This window comes from Scyliorhinus torazame, chromosome 3 (assembly GCF_047496885.1).
Source record: "Scyliorhinus torazame isolate Kashiwa2021f chromosome 3, sScyTor2.1, whole genome shotgun sequence".
Lineage (NCBI taxonomy): Eukaryota > Metazoa > Chordata > Chondrichthyes > Carcharhiniformes > Scyliorhinidae > Scyliorhinus > Scyliorhinus torazame.
Window position 1 is genome coordinate 20,789,328 of NC_092709.1, and position 15,239 is coordinate 20,804,566.

The 15,239-nt window shown below is 44.2% G+C and overlaps 1 pseudogene; it reads left to right on the forward strand.

Annotated features, from left to right (window-relative positions):
• Nucleotides 1–2,206: 2,206 nt before the first annotated feature.
• LOC140408229 (uncharacterized) lies at nucleotides 2,207–6,936 on the forward strand (annotated as a pseudogene).
• Nucleotides 6,937–15,239: the final 8,303 nt, after the last annotated feature.

Sequence of the window (15,239 nt, forward strand, 5' to 3'; positions counted from 1 at the left end):
CTTTGAGAAAGTGTTTTTTTTAATTATTCGGCCATGAGGTGCGTCACTGGCAAGGCCAATATTCGTTACCAAGTCTACTTGTAGTCCATGAGGTGTAAGTGCATTTACAGTGCTGTTAGGAAGGGATTTGAAGATTATCACCCCAAATGACAGGATATAGCAACAGTTTACACCTTTTGGGATTAATCACTAGGTTTAGGCTACACTAAATCAAATGCGGAAGAGGATAAAGATGCAACTTGCAATTTGGTTCTTTGCAAAAGCTGTCGGCAAGTCATTTGCATCAGAAAAGGCATTGTGAAACAGTCTGACTCATTTCTTTTTTTTTTAAATTTAGAGTACCCTATTATTTTCCAATTAAGGGGCAATTTAGCGGGGCCAATCCATCTAGGGTGGATTGTGGATTGCATCTTTGGGTTGTGGGGGTGAAACCCACGGAGGCACGGGTTATCCCACTGAGACAGAAACAGGAAATGCTGGGTAAACTCAGCAGGTCTGGCAGCATCTCTGGAGAGAGAAAGAGTTCACGTTTCGAGTCCCCGTGACTCTTCTTCCACAGGTTGGTACAAAGACTATAGAACAGGAAATCTGAGAGAAAGGAAAGCAACAAATAGATTCCATAGGAAAATGGGGAGGTCATTCAGCAGCTCAAACCTGTTCACCATTTAACTAGATCCATACCTCAATTTAATTTACTTTTGTTCCTTATCTCTTGAAATCCTCACCCAGCAAAATTTTTATTGATCTATCTTGAAATTTCCAATTGTTTCACCAACCATTCGTAAGAATAAAAGTATTTGCCCAACATTTATGTGACTATTGGCCAATGGATTCATTACGTGACTACTGAGCTCTATGGTCTTTTAAGATATTTACAAAACGTTCTTGGCTAAAGAAACTTATGTCCACTGTGTGTTGTGTACTCGTGTTCCACTCATGGGAGCCAAGTTACTGTCGTTATTTGCAAGAGAAACAAGTCACAAGTGATTTACGTCGGCTGTTTTCATAGTACCCGTGATGTGGCGATGCCGGCGTTGGACTGGGGTGAGCACAGTAAGAAGTCTTACAACACCAGGTTAAAGTCCAACAGGTTTGTTTCGAGTCACTAGCTTTCGGAGCACTGCTCCTTCGTGAGCTGAATTCACCTGAGGAAGGAGCAGTGCTCCGAAAGCTAATGATTCAAAACAAACGTGTTGGACTTTAACCTGGTGTTGCAAGACTTCTTACTGTGCTCATGGAAACCAATCAATGTTCCGTTATTTAAAAAAAAATTTAGAGTACCCAATTCATTTTTCCGATTAAGGGGCAATTCAGCGTGGTCAATCCACCTACCCTGCATATCTTTGGGTTGTGGGGGCGAAACCCACGCAAACATGGGGAGAATGTGCAAACGCCACATGGACAGTGACCCAGAGCCGGGATCGAACCTGGGACCTCGGCGCCGTGAGGCAGCAGTGCTACTCACTGTTGTAGTCAAGAGCACCTCAGTTATTTTTGGCTCAATTGCTTGGACCATATTAATCTTTGATTACCTTAACAATGTGCCCGTATGTTATTTGCCTTTTCATGCTGCCTAAGTCTTGAATCGGGCAACTCTGTCGACTTGAGTTTTTAAAAAATAATCTTTATTGTCACAAGTAGGCTTACATTAACACTGCAATGACATTACTGTGAAAAACCCCTAGTTGTCACATTCCAGCACCTGTTCGGGCACACAGTGGGAGAATTCACCTAACAGTACGTCTTTCGGGACTTGTGGGAGGAAACCGGAGCACGCGGAGGAAACCCACGCAGACGCTTGGAGAATGTGCAGACTCCGCACAGTGATCCAAGCCGGGAATCGAACCTGGGAGCCTGGCGCTGTGAAGCAACAGTGCTAACCACTGTGCTACCGTGCCACCCAGGAGTCCCCCCTGGCAGACCTCTAGACTGCTAGTCTTTCTTGTTGACTGCTCTACAATCACCAAGGATTGGTACTCTGTCTTTTGAATACGAAAATGCCCAGACCTCCACCATGTAAAAAAAATGAATTGGTGGCATTGGATCTTAGAGTTATGACCTTATGACTCAATGTCACCAATTCACTTTCATCGAAATAAATAATGAATCGGTGGCATTGCCAAGCCATTTTGCCATCAACTCCCCAAAAACCCAACACATCTCTAACTGGGCTCTCTTGGCATCCACCCTTTGACTTTGGGCCACTATGGAAGGTCACACCTTGGGCTACCTTAGTCTCATCTTCTTGGATTCTCTCATTAAATCTTTCCGCCTCTTTGTCTCCATTGCCTCCTTTAGGACCTATCTTACAATGAAACTTTTCTGGCCAAGCCTTAAGTCGTTCTTCCACATATCTGTCTTTGGCTGGGTATCCATTTTTTCGTCTAACTTTGTGAAATGCCTCAGTGCATTAAAGTTATTCTTTTATGACAGCTGTGCAGGAAAGGTAAGTTCAGGCACAATAAACTGAAAATCATTTAAAGGAATAAGCTGGTGGTCCATTGCTGATGCAAACTGTTAATGGAGGAAGGGTGGAGTGTATTCTCAAGTTGGATGGGTACCTAGCTGAAGCAATAATGGATCCATCTGCAGTTTAACCATCTGTCACTACTTGCCTCAGGCCCCAGTAATCAATGTGCCACCATAGATGCTCCACAAAGTTTAAGCAAGGACTATTATTCTTCTCAAGCTAAAACTCTCGGCTTTGCAGGACTGACATCCAAACTACCAAAGTCAGCTGGGAATATCCCATATATAATTAAACCTAATCCTAAACCATAAAACAACCATTTGAGGTACTTTAAAAGCAAAAGTACCAAAGACTGATGCCTAATATAGTGCAGTCTGATTGAAGTGGTCATCTTTATTCTAATTTCAATGTTGAGGAAGAGACTTTGTTCGACTGTGACATTTATTTAGCGGATGTTGTACGACCAAAATAATGAGAAAAATGTCAGTTTCATCTTCGTGTACAAGCTAAACGGATCCTTCTCCCCTCCCCCATGTGGAGTCAGTTAATGCAATTTAAACTGGAAACATTAATTCTCTACTTTTCCCACAGTTTTCACTTTTTCTGGAACCCAGTTCCAATAAGGATTATAAATGGGTGGTCTTGTATGAGAATTGTTTGAACTCACTGACTTTTGCTTCTGTACAATATTTAGGGATTGCTCTTCAGGATATTTCCACATTTAGCGCGCAATGCTGTGGCCCTGGTTAACTGCTAATGCGCCGGGTCACTAGAATGGGCCTATATTCTCTGGAGTTTAGAAGAATGAGTGTTTTTAAGAGTACTCCACAGGTTAGACCTCGAGAGGTTGTTTGCGCCTGACCCCCCCAGTCTATATCCGAGGTCTTCAAGTTAGGCACGCTTCTCTCAGGTCAGACTGCAGTTTCTTCACTTCTTCTTTCTGAGGGATTTGGGGTTCCTCACCTGTAGCCGCAACGTTATATGGTTATATGTTGCCTCACGAAGAGGTCTAGAGGTTGGACAATAATTAGAACATAGAACATACAGTGCAGAAGGAGGCCATTCAGCCCATCAAGTCTGCACTGACCCACATTAAACCCTCACTTCCACCCTATCCCCGTAACCCAATAACCCCTCCTATCCTTTTTGGACACTAAGGGCAATTTAGCATGGCCAGTCCACCTAACCTGCACGTCTTTGGGAGGAAACCGGAGCACCTGGAGGAAACCCACGCAGACACGGGGAGAACATGCAGTCTCCGCACAGACAGTGACCCAGCGGGGAATCAAACCTGGGACCCTGCCGCTGTGAAGCCACAGTGCTAACCACTTGTGCTGCCGTGCTGTCCCGGTAGTTATGTGTTATTAATTGTTTATTAATAACACATAACTATATACATCTATACAGGATACAGTCCCGACTAGGTGCCACCTTCATGCTTTCTTCTACCAGGCTCGCTCCTAACAATCTACGACTCCCATGCTATTCTCTAGATCATCACGTGGGCAAGTATCATCTTTTATCCTGTTCCATCAAAAATCATATTGAGTCGACGATGCAAAACGTGGTCTCTGCAGTTTTACTCCTTTATGTAATTGTGTTATAATCCTTGTGGTTGTGGGAAGGGTGTGGTTTTTTTTTTGACACCCCTTATCTTGTTAATAATGAAGATGAGTGGAGCCAGGGCAAGATAATAAGTGGATGGTACATGGAATTGGATGACAGGGTTAGTAAAGTCCTCACTGAGATTGAGGATGGTCCCTCACAGTTAGCGGTAACTGTATCCGGGTTTTCTTTTGTTTTTTGTTATCTTGAATTTAAGAATCCGTGCCTACCTCCGTCAATGTCCTGGGCCGATTATGTACCCAGGGGAGGACTGGGTTCCTTCTGACTTTTCCTTCAGGTCGGTGTTTTTAGAAAATGGGTGGTGGAGCATGCCGAGGCGGGCTCGGTTAATCCTTGATTGATTTGTTGCTTGTTCCTGGGACAGCCCGGCCGTTATTTCCTTAAGGATTTTTTTTTCTTCTTTTGTTCATTTGGGAGAGCAGTGTGCTGTTCAGTGGGGAGGTCCACTGCCCTAGGTGTGATTGAGGAGGTGCAGGACCGGCTGGGGTATAGGTTTTGGGATATGCTGGGGGTCCTGAAATTTTTGTGTCACGGGGTGCTAGGCGAGGCGAGGTCTAGTGCTGTGGTTAGCATCCTGTTGCCCCCTGGAGCTTGGGATGTTCCTTCTTGAAGGCACGTGTTAGGGACATCATGAGAGGACACTCCTGTGACCAGGGGCCTGGGGTTGAGCCGCGTTCTGCACTTTTGTTGATATCCTGTTGCCACGCCCCCAACCGCCCCACCCCGCTTGTAGGCAGGATGCTTTTTTATTTGACCGAGCTCTCTTCCTCATTAAGGGCTTTTTCATCTTCTGGGTGAGCAGTGTGCTATTACAAATCCTTGTCTGATACGGTTGTCTACAGTGGGGGGAGGGAGGGTCCCCTGATTGTACCAGGGAGGATAGAGTTGGACCCCCTCCTGGGGCACCCAATTATTGGGTGTCTTGACGCTTCTTCTCTTCAGTGATGGGGTCTCCCTAGTTGATACTGGCGTAATCTCTTTTGTAACAGTGGGGGGGTTGAGAGGTGCACTGACCCGGGTGTGGTTGAGGAGGTACAGGACCAGCTGGCTATAGGTTTCAGGGGCTGGATTCTCCGCCGCCCACAGCAGAGTCCGCGATGCGGCAGAGAATCCCCAGTCGAACAAAAAACCCTGCTGTGAAGCTAACCACAATGTTTAGAAACATTTGTGAGATAAGTGCTTTCACTTCCTCTTTTTCTCAGCAGAAAGCACTTAACTGTTTTTTAATGTGGTGGTGACCTGTCAATCATAGCTAGATGAAGAGCTTCAATTAGAAAACGCTATCAATATTTGTTATGCCTGCGAGCTAGCTGCACGGCAGATTAGCGCGCTCAATCTGAAACATTTTGGTGCCAGTATGGACGAAGACGCCGTTGTGACGCAGTTGAATCAGAAATCTGGTAGGCGTAGGTGGCCATTTTAAGCAGCTGACCCAGTCCGCTATTTTAAGCCAGTGATATGGCAATCGACATTTGCCACGGCAATGTCCAGTATTTGGGAAGGTGTGTTCCAAGTGTGGCAGAACAAATCACTTTGTGAGGCAATGTTTTTCCTGTCCAACAGTGGGTCAAACAGGATCAGTCAACGTGTTTGATGAGGTGTGCATTGAAGACCTGTTTTTTGTTGATCTGATTTTGACTGAGGACACGATGAGTCTGAATATGCAGAATGAAGAAGTCTTACTCACTAGTTGCAGCAATAATGATGTGGTGCTGATACCATTGAAGACAGATGGACAATCCATTGATGCTGAATGGCACATTGATCAAATGCAAGCTCGATATGGGAGCCAGGGCCAATCTTATCAGTTTGTCCGATTTGAATGGGCTGCGAGTTAACCCGAAAGACGTCAATCAAACAAGACTACTGAAAGGCTACAATGGGAATGAGATTGCAACATTGGGCGCATGTGAGCTCCAAGCATGGGTGCACAATAGAAGTCACATCACACTATTTTCCATCGTGGACATGGACAGGAGTCCATAACAGGAGCGGAATTGTGTGAGGCACTGAACCTAGTTGAGCGGCTGTACATTCCAGACAGCGCTACGATAGAGGATTATTGCAATGGCAATGAGAAAAACTGGAGCAGTTATCCAATGAGATAAAAGAAAAAGTCAAGGTGGAGGAAAATAAACCAGATGAAGAGATGGAGGAGCCAAAAGGAATTCCAGAATTCTGGTTGACAGTCTTCTTCAAAAATGCGGATTTGCTCAGTGACATGATGCAGGAGCATGGTGATGAGCCTCATGGTGATGAGCCTATCTTAAAGCATTTGCATGTGAAATTTTCAGATCCTGGACAGCCATTGAGTATCATTCTGGAGTTTAAGTTTGAGCCAAATGAATATTTCACAAATGAAGTGGTGACAAACACATACCAGATGGAGTCGCAGCCGGATGAGTCTGATTTTTTTCTTCTTTTGATGAGCCAGAAATCACGGGATGCACAGGGTGCCAGATCGACTGGAAGAAAGGAAAAAACATCACATTGAAAACCATTAAAACTAAGCAGAAGCATAAGGGTCGGGGCACCGGTCGAACAGTCATGAAAGCTGTACCAAATGACCTTTTCTTTAATTTCTTTAATCCTCTTGAAATTCCAGAGCACGGAGAGCTGGATGAAAGTTCTGCAGCAAGACTCACTGCTGACTTCGAAATTGGTCACTTCTTGCAGGAGCAGTGTTCTGCTTCACAGAAGTTATTGCAGACGATGATGGTTATGACGATGACGATTACGGTGATGATGATTATGATGAGGAAAGTGAAGAATCAGATGATGCGCCAGAAGAGGAAGACTATAAAAGTTTACGTAGTGTCATGGGAGGTGACAACAAGTAGCATCCAATCTGTGCAGGACAACGATGAGCGTGAAAGCTCCAAGATGGAGTGTGCAGAGGCTGAAAGTGAGATTGCAGCAGCAGACAAATTAGCTCAGAGCAAATCAACTGTGAACAGCCAACTGGTAACTGAAGAAATTATCCCCACCTTGGAGAAATTGGGTCCAGAGAAGTACGATGAATTATCCTATGCCCACGGAATGGTTCCTGCAGTGGATTCCGAAGTATTTAAGGCTAGTACTTGCAGCAAGAACAGATGGATATATTTTTGTGCAGCTCTACAACAACAAACAAAGCATGTATCATTGTATCAAATGAGAATAAGCCACTAGTTTAGACCAAAATACAAATTGAAGAAGTAATACCTAATGTTGAGGACATTGATCGAGCTAAGATACCGGGATGTGAGAGTTTGCAGTTCATTCCTGAAGTCACAAACTTGCCTGTAACTGCGAAAGCATCAAAAAGAATGCCGATACTAGATGCCTTGTCAGTTGATGGGCATGAAGACAGCAATCGAGCGCAAGCACCATGGATAAACCAAAACTCCTCAATTGCAGCAAAGGCTCCAGAATCAGCTATTGTGGTAGAAGAGCCAGAATCAGCTTTCACAGCAGACGATCCACAGACCACTATTACAGCAGAGGATCCAGAGACAGCGATTACAGCAGTAGATCCAGAGACAGGTATTATAGCAGAAGAACCAGAGACAGCTATTACAGCAGAAGAGCCAGAGACAGCTATTACAGCAGAAGGTTCAGAGACAGCTATTAAAGCAGAAGATCCAGAGACAGCTATTACAGCAGAAGATCCATAGACAGCTATTACACCAGAAGATCCAGAGACAGCTATGACAGCAGAAGATCCAGAGACAGCTATGACAGCAGAAGATCCAGAGACAGCTATGACAGCAGAAGATCCAGAGACAGCTATGACAGCAGAAGATCCAGAGACAGCTATGACAGCAGAAGATCCAGAGACAGCTATGACAGCAGAAGATCCAGAGACAGCTATGACAGCAGAAGGTCCAGAGACATCTATTATAGTAGTAGGTTCAGACGGAGCTATTATAGCAGATGATCCAGAGACAGCTATTAAAGCAGAAGATCCAGAGACAGTTATTATACCAGAAAATCCATAGACAGCTATTACAGAAGAAGATCCAGAGACAGCTATTACAGCAGTAGATCCAGAGACAGCGATTACAGCAGAAGATCCAGAGACCGCTATTATAGCAGAAGGTCCAGAGACAGCTATTATTGCAGAAGGTCCAGACACAGCTATTACAGCAGTAGATCGAGAGACAGCTATTACAGCACAAGGTCCAGAGACCGCTATTACAGCAGTAGATCCAGAGACAGCTATTATAGCAGAAGATCAAGAGACAGCTATTATAGCAGAAGATCCAGAGACAGCTGTTACAGCAGAAGATCCAGAGACCGCTATTACAGCAGTAGATCCAGAAACAGCTATTACAGCAGTAGTTCCAGAGACAGCTATTATAGCAGTCGATCCAGAGACAGCTATTATGGCAGAAGATCCAGAGACAGCTATTACAGCAGTGGATCCAGAGACAGCTAATAGAGCAGAAGATCCATAGACAGCTATTATAGCAGAAGATCCATAGACAGCTATTATAGCAGAAGATCCACAGACAGCTATTACAGCAGTAGATCCAGAGACAGCTATTATAGCAGAAGATCCAGAGACAGCTATTATGTCAGTAGATCCAGAGACAGCTATTACAGCAGAAGGTCCAGAGACCGCTATTACAGCAGTAGATCCAGACACAGCTATTACAGCAGTAGATCGAGAGACAGCTATTACAGCACAAGGTCCAGAGACCGCTATTACAGCAGTAGATCCAGACACAGCTATCAGAGCAGAAGATCCAGAGACAGCTATTATACCAGAAGATCCAGAGACAGCTATTATAGCAGAAGATCCAGAGACAGCTATTATAGCAGAAGATACAGAGACAGCTATTACAGCAGAAGATCCAGAGACAGCTATTATAGCAGAAGATCCAGAGACAGCTATTACAGCAGTAGATCCAGAGACAGCTATTATAGCAGAAGATCCAGAGACAGCTATTACAGCAGAAGATCCAGAGACAGCTATTACAGCAGAAGATCCAGAGACAGCTATTATAGCAGAAGATCCAGAGACAGCTATTACAGCAGTAGATCCAGAAACAGCTATTACAGCAGTAGTTCCAGAGACAGCTATTATAGCAGTCGATCCAGAGACCGCTATTATCGCAGTAGATCCACAGACAGCTATTACAGCAGTAGCTCCAGAGACAGCTGTTACGGCAGAAGATCCAGAGACAGCTATTATGGCAGAAGATCCAGAGACAGCTATTACAGCAGTAGATCCAGAGACAGCTAATAGAGCAGAAGATCCATAGACAGCTATTATAGCAGAAGATCCATAGACAGCTATTATAGCAGAAGATCCACAGACAGCTATTATAGCAGTAGATCCAGAGACAGCTATTATAGCAGAAGATCCAGAGACAGCTATTATGTCAGTAGATCCAGAGACAGCTATTAGAGCAGAAGGTCCAGAGACCGCTATTACAGCAGTAGATCCAGACACAGCTATTACAGCAGTAGATCGAGAGACAGCTATTACAGCACAAGGTCCAGAGACCGCTATTACAGCAGTAGATCCAGACACAGCTATCAGAGCAGAAGATCCAGAGACAGCTATTATACCAGAAGATCCAGAGACAGCTATTATAGCAGAAGATCCAGAGACAGCTATTATAGCAGAAGATACAGAGACAGCTATTACAGCAGAAGATCCAGAGACAGCTATTATAGCAGAAGATCCAGAGACAGCTATTATAGCAGAAGATCCAGAGACAGCTATTACAGCAGAAGATCCAGAGACAGCTATTACAGCAGAAGATCCAGAGACAGCTATTATGTCAGTAGATCCAGACACAGCTATTACAGCAGAAGGTCCAGAGACCGCTATTACAGCAGTAGATCCAGACACAGCTATTACAGCAGTAGATCGAGAGACAGCTATTACAGCACAAGGTCCAGAGACAGCAATTATAGCAGAAGATCCAGAGGCAACTATTACAGCAGAAGATCCAGAGACCGCTATTACAGCAGGATATCCAGAAACAGCTATTACAGCAGATGATCCAGAGACATCTATTATAGCAGATGATCCAGAGACAGCTATTACAGCAGTAGATCCAGAGACAGCTATTACAGCAGAAGATCCAGAGGCAACTATTACAGCAGAAGATCCAGAGGCAGCTATTACAGCAGAAGATCCAGAGGCAGCTATTACAGCAGGATATCCAGAGACAGCTTTTACAGCAGAAGATCCAGAGACAGCTTTTACAGCAGAAGATCCAGAGACAGCTATTACAGCAGGATATCCAGAGACAGCTTTTACAGCAGAAGATCCAGAGACAACTATTACAGCAGATGATCCAGAGACAGCTATTACAGCAGTAGATCCAGAGACAGCTATTATAGCAGATGATCCAGAGACAGCTATTACAGCAGTAGATCCAGAGACAGCTATTACAGCAGAAGATCCAGAGACAGCTATTACAGCAGTAGATCCAGAGACAGCTATTATAGCAGTATATCAAGAGACAGCTATTATCGCAGTAGATCCATAGACAGCTATTACAGCAGTAGATCCAGAGACAGCGATTACAGCAGAAGATCCAGAGACAGCTATTACAGCAGAAGGTCCAGAGACAGCTATTACAGCAGAAGGTCCAGAGACAGCTATTATTGCAGAAGGTCCAGAGACAGCTATTATAGCAGAAGATCCAAGAGACAGCTATTATCGCAGAAGATCCAGAGACAGCTATTACAGCAGTAGATCCAGAGACAACTATTACAGCAGTAGATCCAGAGACAGCTATTACAGCAGTAGATCCAGAGACCCCTATTACAGCAGTAGAGACAGCTATTACAGCAGTAGATCCAGAGACAACTATTACAGCAGTAGATCCAGGGACAGCTATTATAGCAGAAGATCCAGAGACAACTATTACATCAGTAGATCCAGAGACAACTATTACAGCAGTAGATCCAGAGACAGCTATTATAGCAGAAGATCCAGAGACAGCTATTATAGCAGAAGATCCAGAGACAGCTATTACAGCAGAAGATCCAGAGACAGCTATTACAGCAGAAGATCCAGAGACAGCTATTACAGCAGAAGGTCCAGAGACCGCTATTACAGCAGCATATCCAGAGACAGCTATTACAGCAGAAGATCCAGAGACAGCTATTACAGCAGAAGGTCCAGAGACCGCTATTACAGCAGTATATCCAGAGACAGCTATTATAGCAGAAGATCCAGAGACAGCTATTATAGCAGAAGATCCAGAGACCGCTATTACAGCAGTAGATCCAGAGACAGCTATTATAGCAGAAGATCCAGAGACAGCTATTATAGCAGAAGATCCAGAGACAGCTATCAGAGCAGAAGATCCAGAGACAGCTATCAGAGCAGAAGATCCAGAGACAGCTATTATAGCAGAAGATCCAGAGACAGCTATTACAGCACAAGGTCCAGAGACAGCTATTACAGCAGAAGATCCAGAGACAGCAATTATAGCAGACGATCCAGAGGCAACTATGACAGCGGAAGATCCAGAGACAGCTATTATAGCAGAAGATCCAGAGGCATCTATTACAGTAGAAGATCCAGAGACAGCTATTACAGCAGAAGATCCGTAGACTGCTATTACAGCAGAAGATCCAGAAACAGCTATTACAGCAGAAGATCCAGAGGCAACTATTACAGCAGAAGATCCAGCGACAGCTATTACAGCAGAAGATCCAGAGGCAACTATTACAGCAGAAGATCCAGAGACAGCTATTACAGCAGAAGATCCAGAGGCAACTATTACAGCAGAAGATCCAGAGGCAGCTATTACAGCAGAAGATCCAGAGGCAGCTATTACAGCAGGATATCCAGAGACAGCTTTTACAGCAGAAGATGCAGAGACAGCTTTTACAGCAGAAGATCCAGAGACAGCTATTACGGCAGGATATCCAGAGACAGCTTTTACAGCAGAAGATCCAGAGACAGCTATTACAGCAGATGATCCAGAGACAGCTATTACAGCAGTAGATCCAGAGACAGCTATTATAGCAGATGATCCAGAGACAGCTATTACAGCAGTAGATCCAGAGACAGCTATTACAGCAGAAGATCCAGAGACAGCTATTACAGCAGTAGATCCAGAGACAGCTATTATAGCAGTATATCAAGAGACAGCTATTATCGCAGTAGATCCATAGACAGCTATTACAGCAGTAGATCCAGAGACAGCGATTACAGCAGAAGATCCAGAGACAGCTATTACAGCAGAAGGTCCAGAGACAGCTATTACAGCAGAAGGTCCAGAGACAGCTATTATTGCAGAAGGTCCAGAGACAGCTATTATAGCAGAAGATCCAAGAGACAGCTATTATCGCAGAAGATCCAGAGACAGCTATTACAGCAGTAGATCCAGAGACAACTATTACAGCAGTAGATCCAGAGACAGCTATTACAGCAGTAGATCCAGAGACCCCTATTACAGCAGTAGAGACAGCTATTACAGCAGTAGATCCAGAGACAACTATTACAGCAGTAGATCCAGGGACAGCTATTATAGCAGAAGATCCAGAGACAACTATTACATCAGTAGATCCAGAGACAACTATTACAGCAGTAGATCCGTAGACTGCTATTACAGCAGAAGATCCAGAAACAGCTATTACAGCAGAAGATCCGTAGACTGCTATTACAGCAGAAGATCCAGAAACAGCTATTACAGCAGAAGATCCAGAGGCAACTATTACAGCAGAAGATCCAGAGACAGCTATTACAGCAGAAGATCCAGAGGCAACTATTACAGCAGAAGATCCAGAGACAGCTATTACAGCAGAATATCCAGAGACAGCTATTACTGCAGATGATCTAGAGACATCTATTATAGCAGTAGGTCCAGAGGGAGCTATTATAGCAGAAGATCCAGAGACAGCTATTACAGCAGAAGATCCAGAGACAGCTATTACAGCAGAAGATCCAGAGACAGCTATTACAGCAGAAGGTCCAGAGACCGCTATTACAGCAGCATATCCAGAGACAGCTATTACAGCAGAAGATCCAGAGACAGCTATTACAGCAGAAGGTCCAGAGACCGCTATTACAGCAGTATATCCAGAGACAGCTATTATAGCAGAAGATCCAGAGACAGCTATTATAGCAGAAGATCCAGAGACCGCTATTACAGCAGTAGATCCAGAGACAGCTATTATAGCAGAAGATCCAGAGACAGCTATTATAGCAGAAGATCCAGAGACAGCAATTATAGCAGACGATCCAGAGGCAACTATGACAGCGGAAGATCCAGAGACAGCTATTATAGCAGAAGATCCAGAGGCATCTATTACAGTAGAAGATCCAGAGACAGCTATTACAGCAGAAGATCCGTAGACTGCTATTACAGCAGAAGATCCAGAAACAGCTATTACAGCAGAAGATCCAGAGGCAACTATTACAGCAGAAGATCCAGAGACAGCTATTACAGCAGAAGATCCAGAGGCAACTATTACAGCAGAAGATCCAGAGACAGCTATTACAGCAGAATATCCAGAGACAGCTATTACTGCAGATGATCTAGAGACATCTATTATAGCAGTAGGTCCAGAGGGAGCTATTATAGCAGATGATCCATTGACAGCTATTACAGCAGTAGATCCAGAGACAGCTATTACAGCAGAAGGTCCAGAGACAGCTATTATCACAGTAGATCCATAGACAGCTATTACAGCAGTAGATCCAGAGACAGCTATTACAGCAGAAAATCCAGAGACAGTTATTATACCAGAAAATCCATAGACAGCTATTACAGAAGAAGATCCAGAGACAGCTATTATAGCAGTAGATCCAGAGACAGCGATTACAGCAGTAGATCCAGAGACAGCTATTATCGCAGAAGATCCAGAGACAGCTATTATAGCAGAAGGTCCAGGTATCACTGTTATAGAAGAAGGTCAAGAAACAGCTTTTATAGCAGAATGTCCAGAGACCGCTAATATAGCAGAAGGTCCAGAGACAGCTATTACAGCAGTAGATCCAGAGACAGCTATTAAAGCAGTAGATCCAGAGACAGCGATTACAGCAGAAGATCCAGAGACAGCTATTATAGCAGAAGATCCAAGAGACAGCTATTACAGCAGAAGATCCAGAGACAGCTATTACAGCAGTAGATCCAGAGACATATATTATAGCAGAAAGTCCAGAGACAGTTATTATAGCAGTAGATCCAGAGACAGCTATTACAGCAGATGGTCCAGAGACAGTTATTATAACAGTAGATCCAGAGACAGCTATTTCAGCAGTAGATCCAGAGACAGCTATTACAGCAGAAGATCCAGAGACAGCTATTACAGCAGAAGATGCAGAGGCAACTATTACAGCAGAAGATCCAGAGACAGCTATTACAGCAGAAGATCCAGAGGCAACTATTACAGCAGAAGATCCAGAGACAGCTATTACAGCAGAAGATCCGTAAACTGCTATTACAGCAGAAGATCCAGAAACAGCTATTACAGCAGAAGATCCAGAGGCAACTATTACAGCAGAAGATCCAGAGACAGCTATTACAGCAGAAGATCCAGAGGCAACTATTACAGCAGAAGATCCAGAGACAGCTATTATAGCAGTATATCAAGAGACAGCTATTATCGCAGTAGATCCATAGACAGCTATTACAGCAGTAGATCCAGAGACAGCGATTACAGCAGAAGATCCAGAGACAGCTATTACAGCAGAAGGTCCAGAGACAGCTATTACAGCAGAAGGTCCAGAGACAGCTATTATTGCAGAAGGTCCAGAGACAGCTATTATAGCAGAAGATCCAAGAGACAGCTATTATCGCAGAAGATCCAGAGACAGCTATTACAGCAGTAGATCCAGAGACAACTATTACAGCAGTAGATCCAGAGACAGCTATTACAGCAGTAGATCCAGAGACCCCTATTACAGCAGTAGAGACAGCTATTACAGCAGTAGATCCAGAGACAACTATTACAGCAGTAGATCCAGGGACAGCTATTATAGCAGAAGATCCAGAGACAACTATTACATCAGTAGATCCAGAGACAACTATTACAGCAGTAGATCCAGAGACAGCTATTATAGCAGAAGATCCAGAGACAGCTATTACAGCAGAAGATCCAGAGACAGCTATTACAGCAGAAGATCCAGAGACAGCTATTACAGCAGAAGGTCCAGAGACCGCTATTACAGCAGCATATC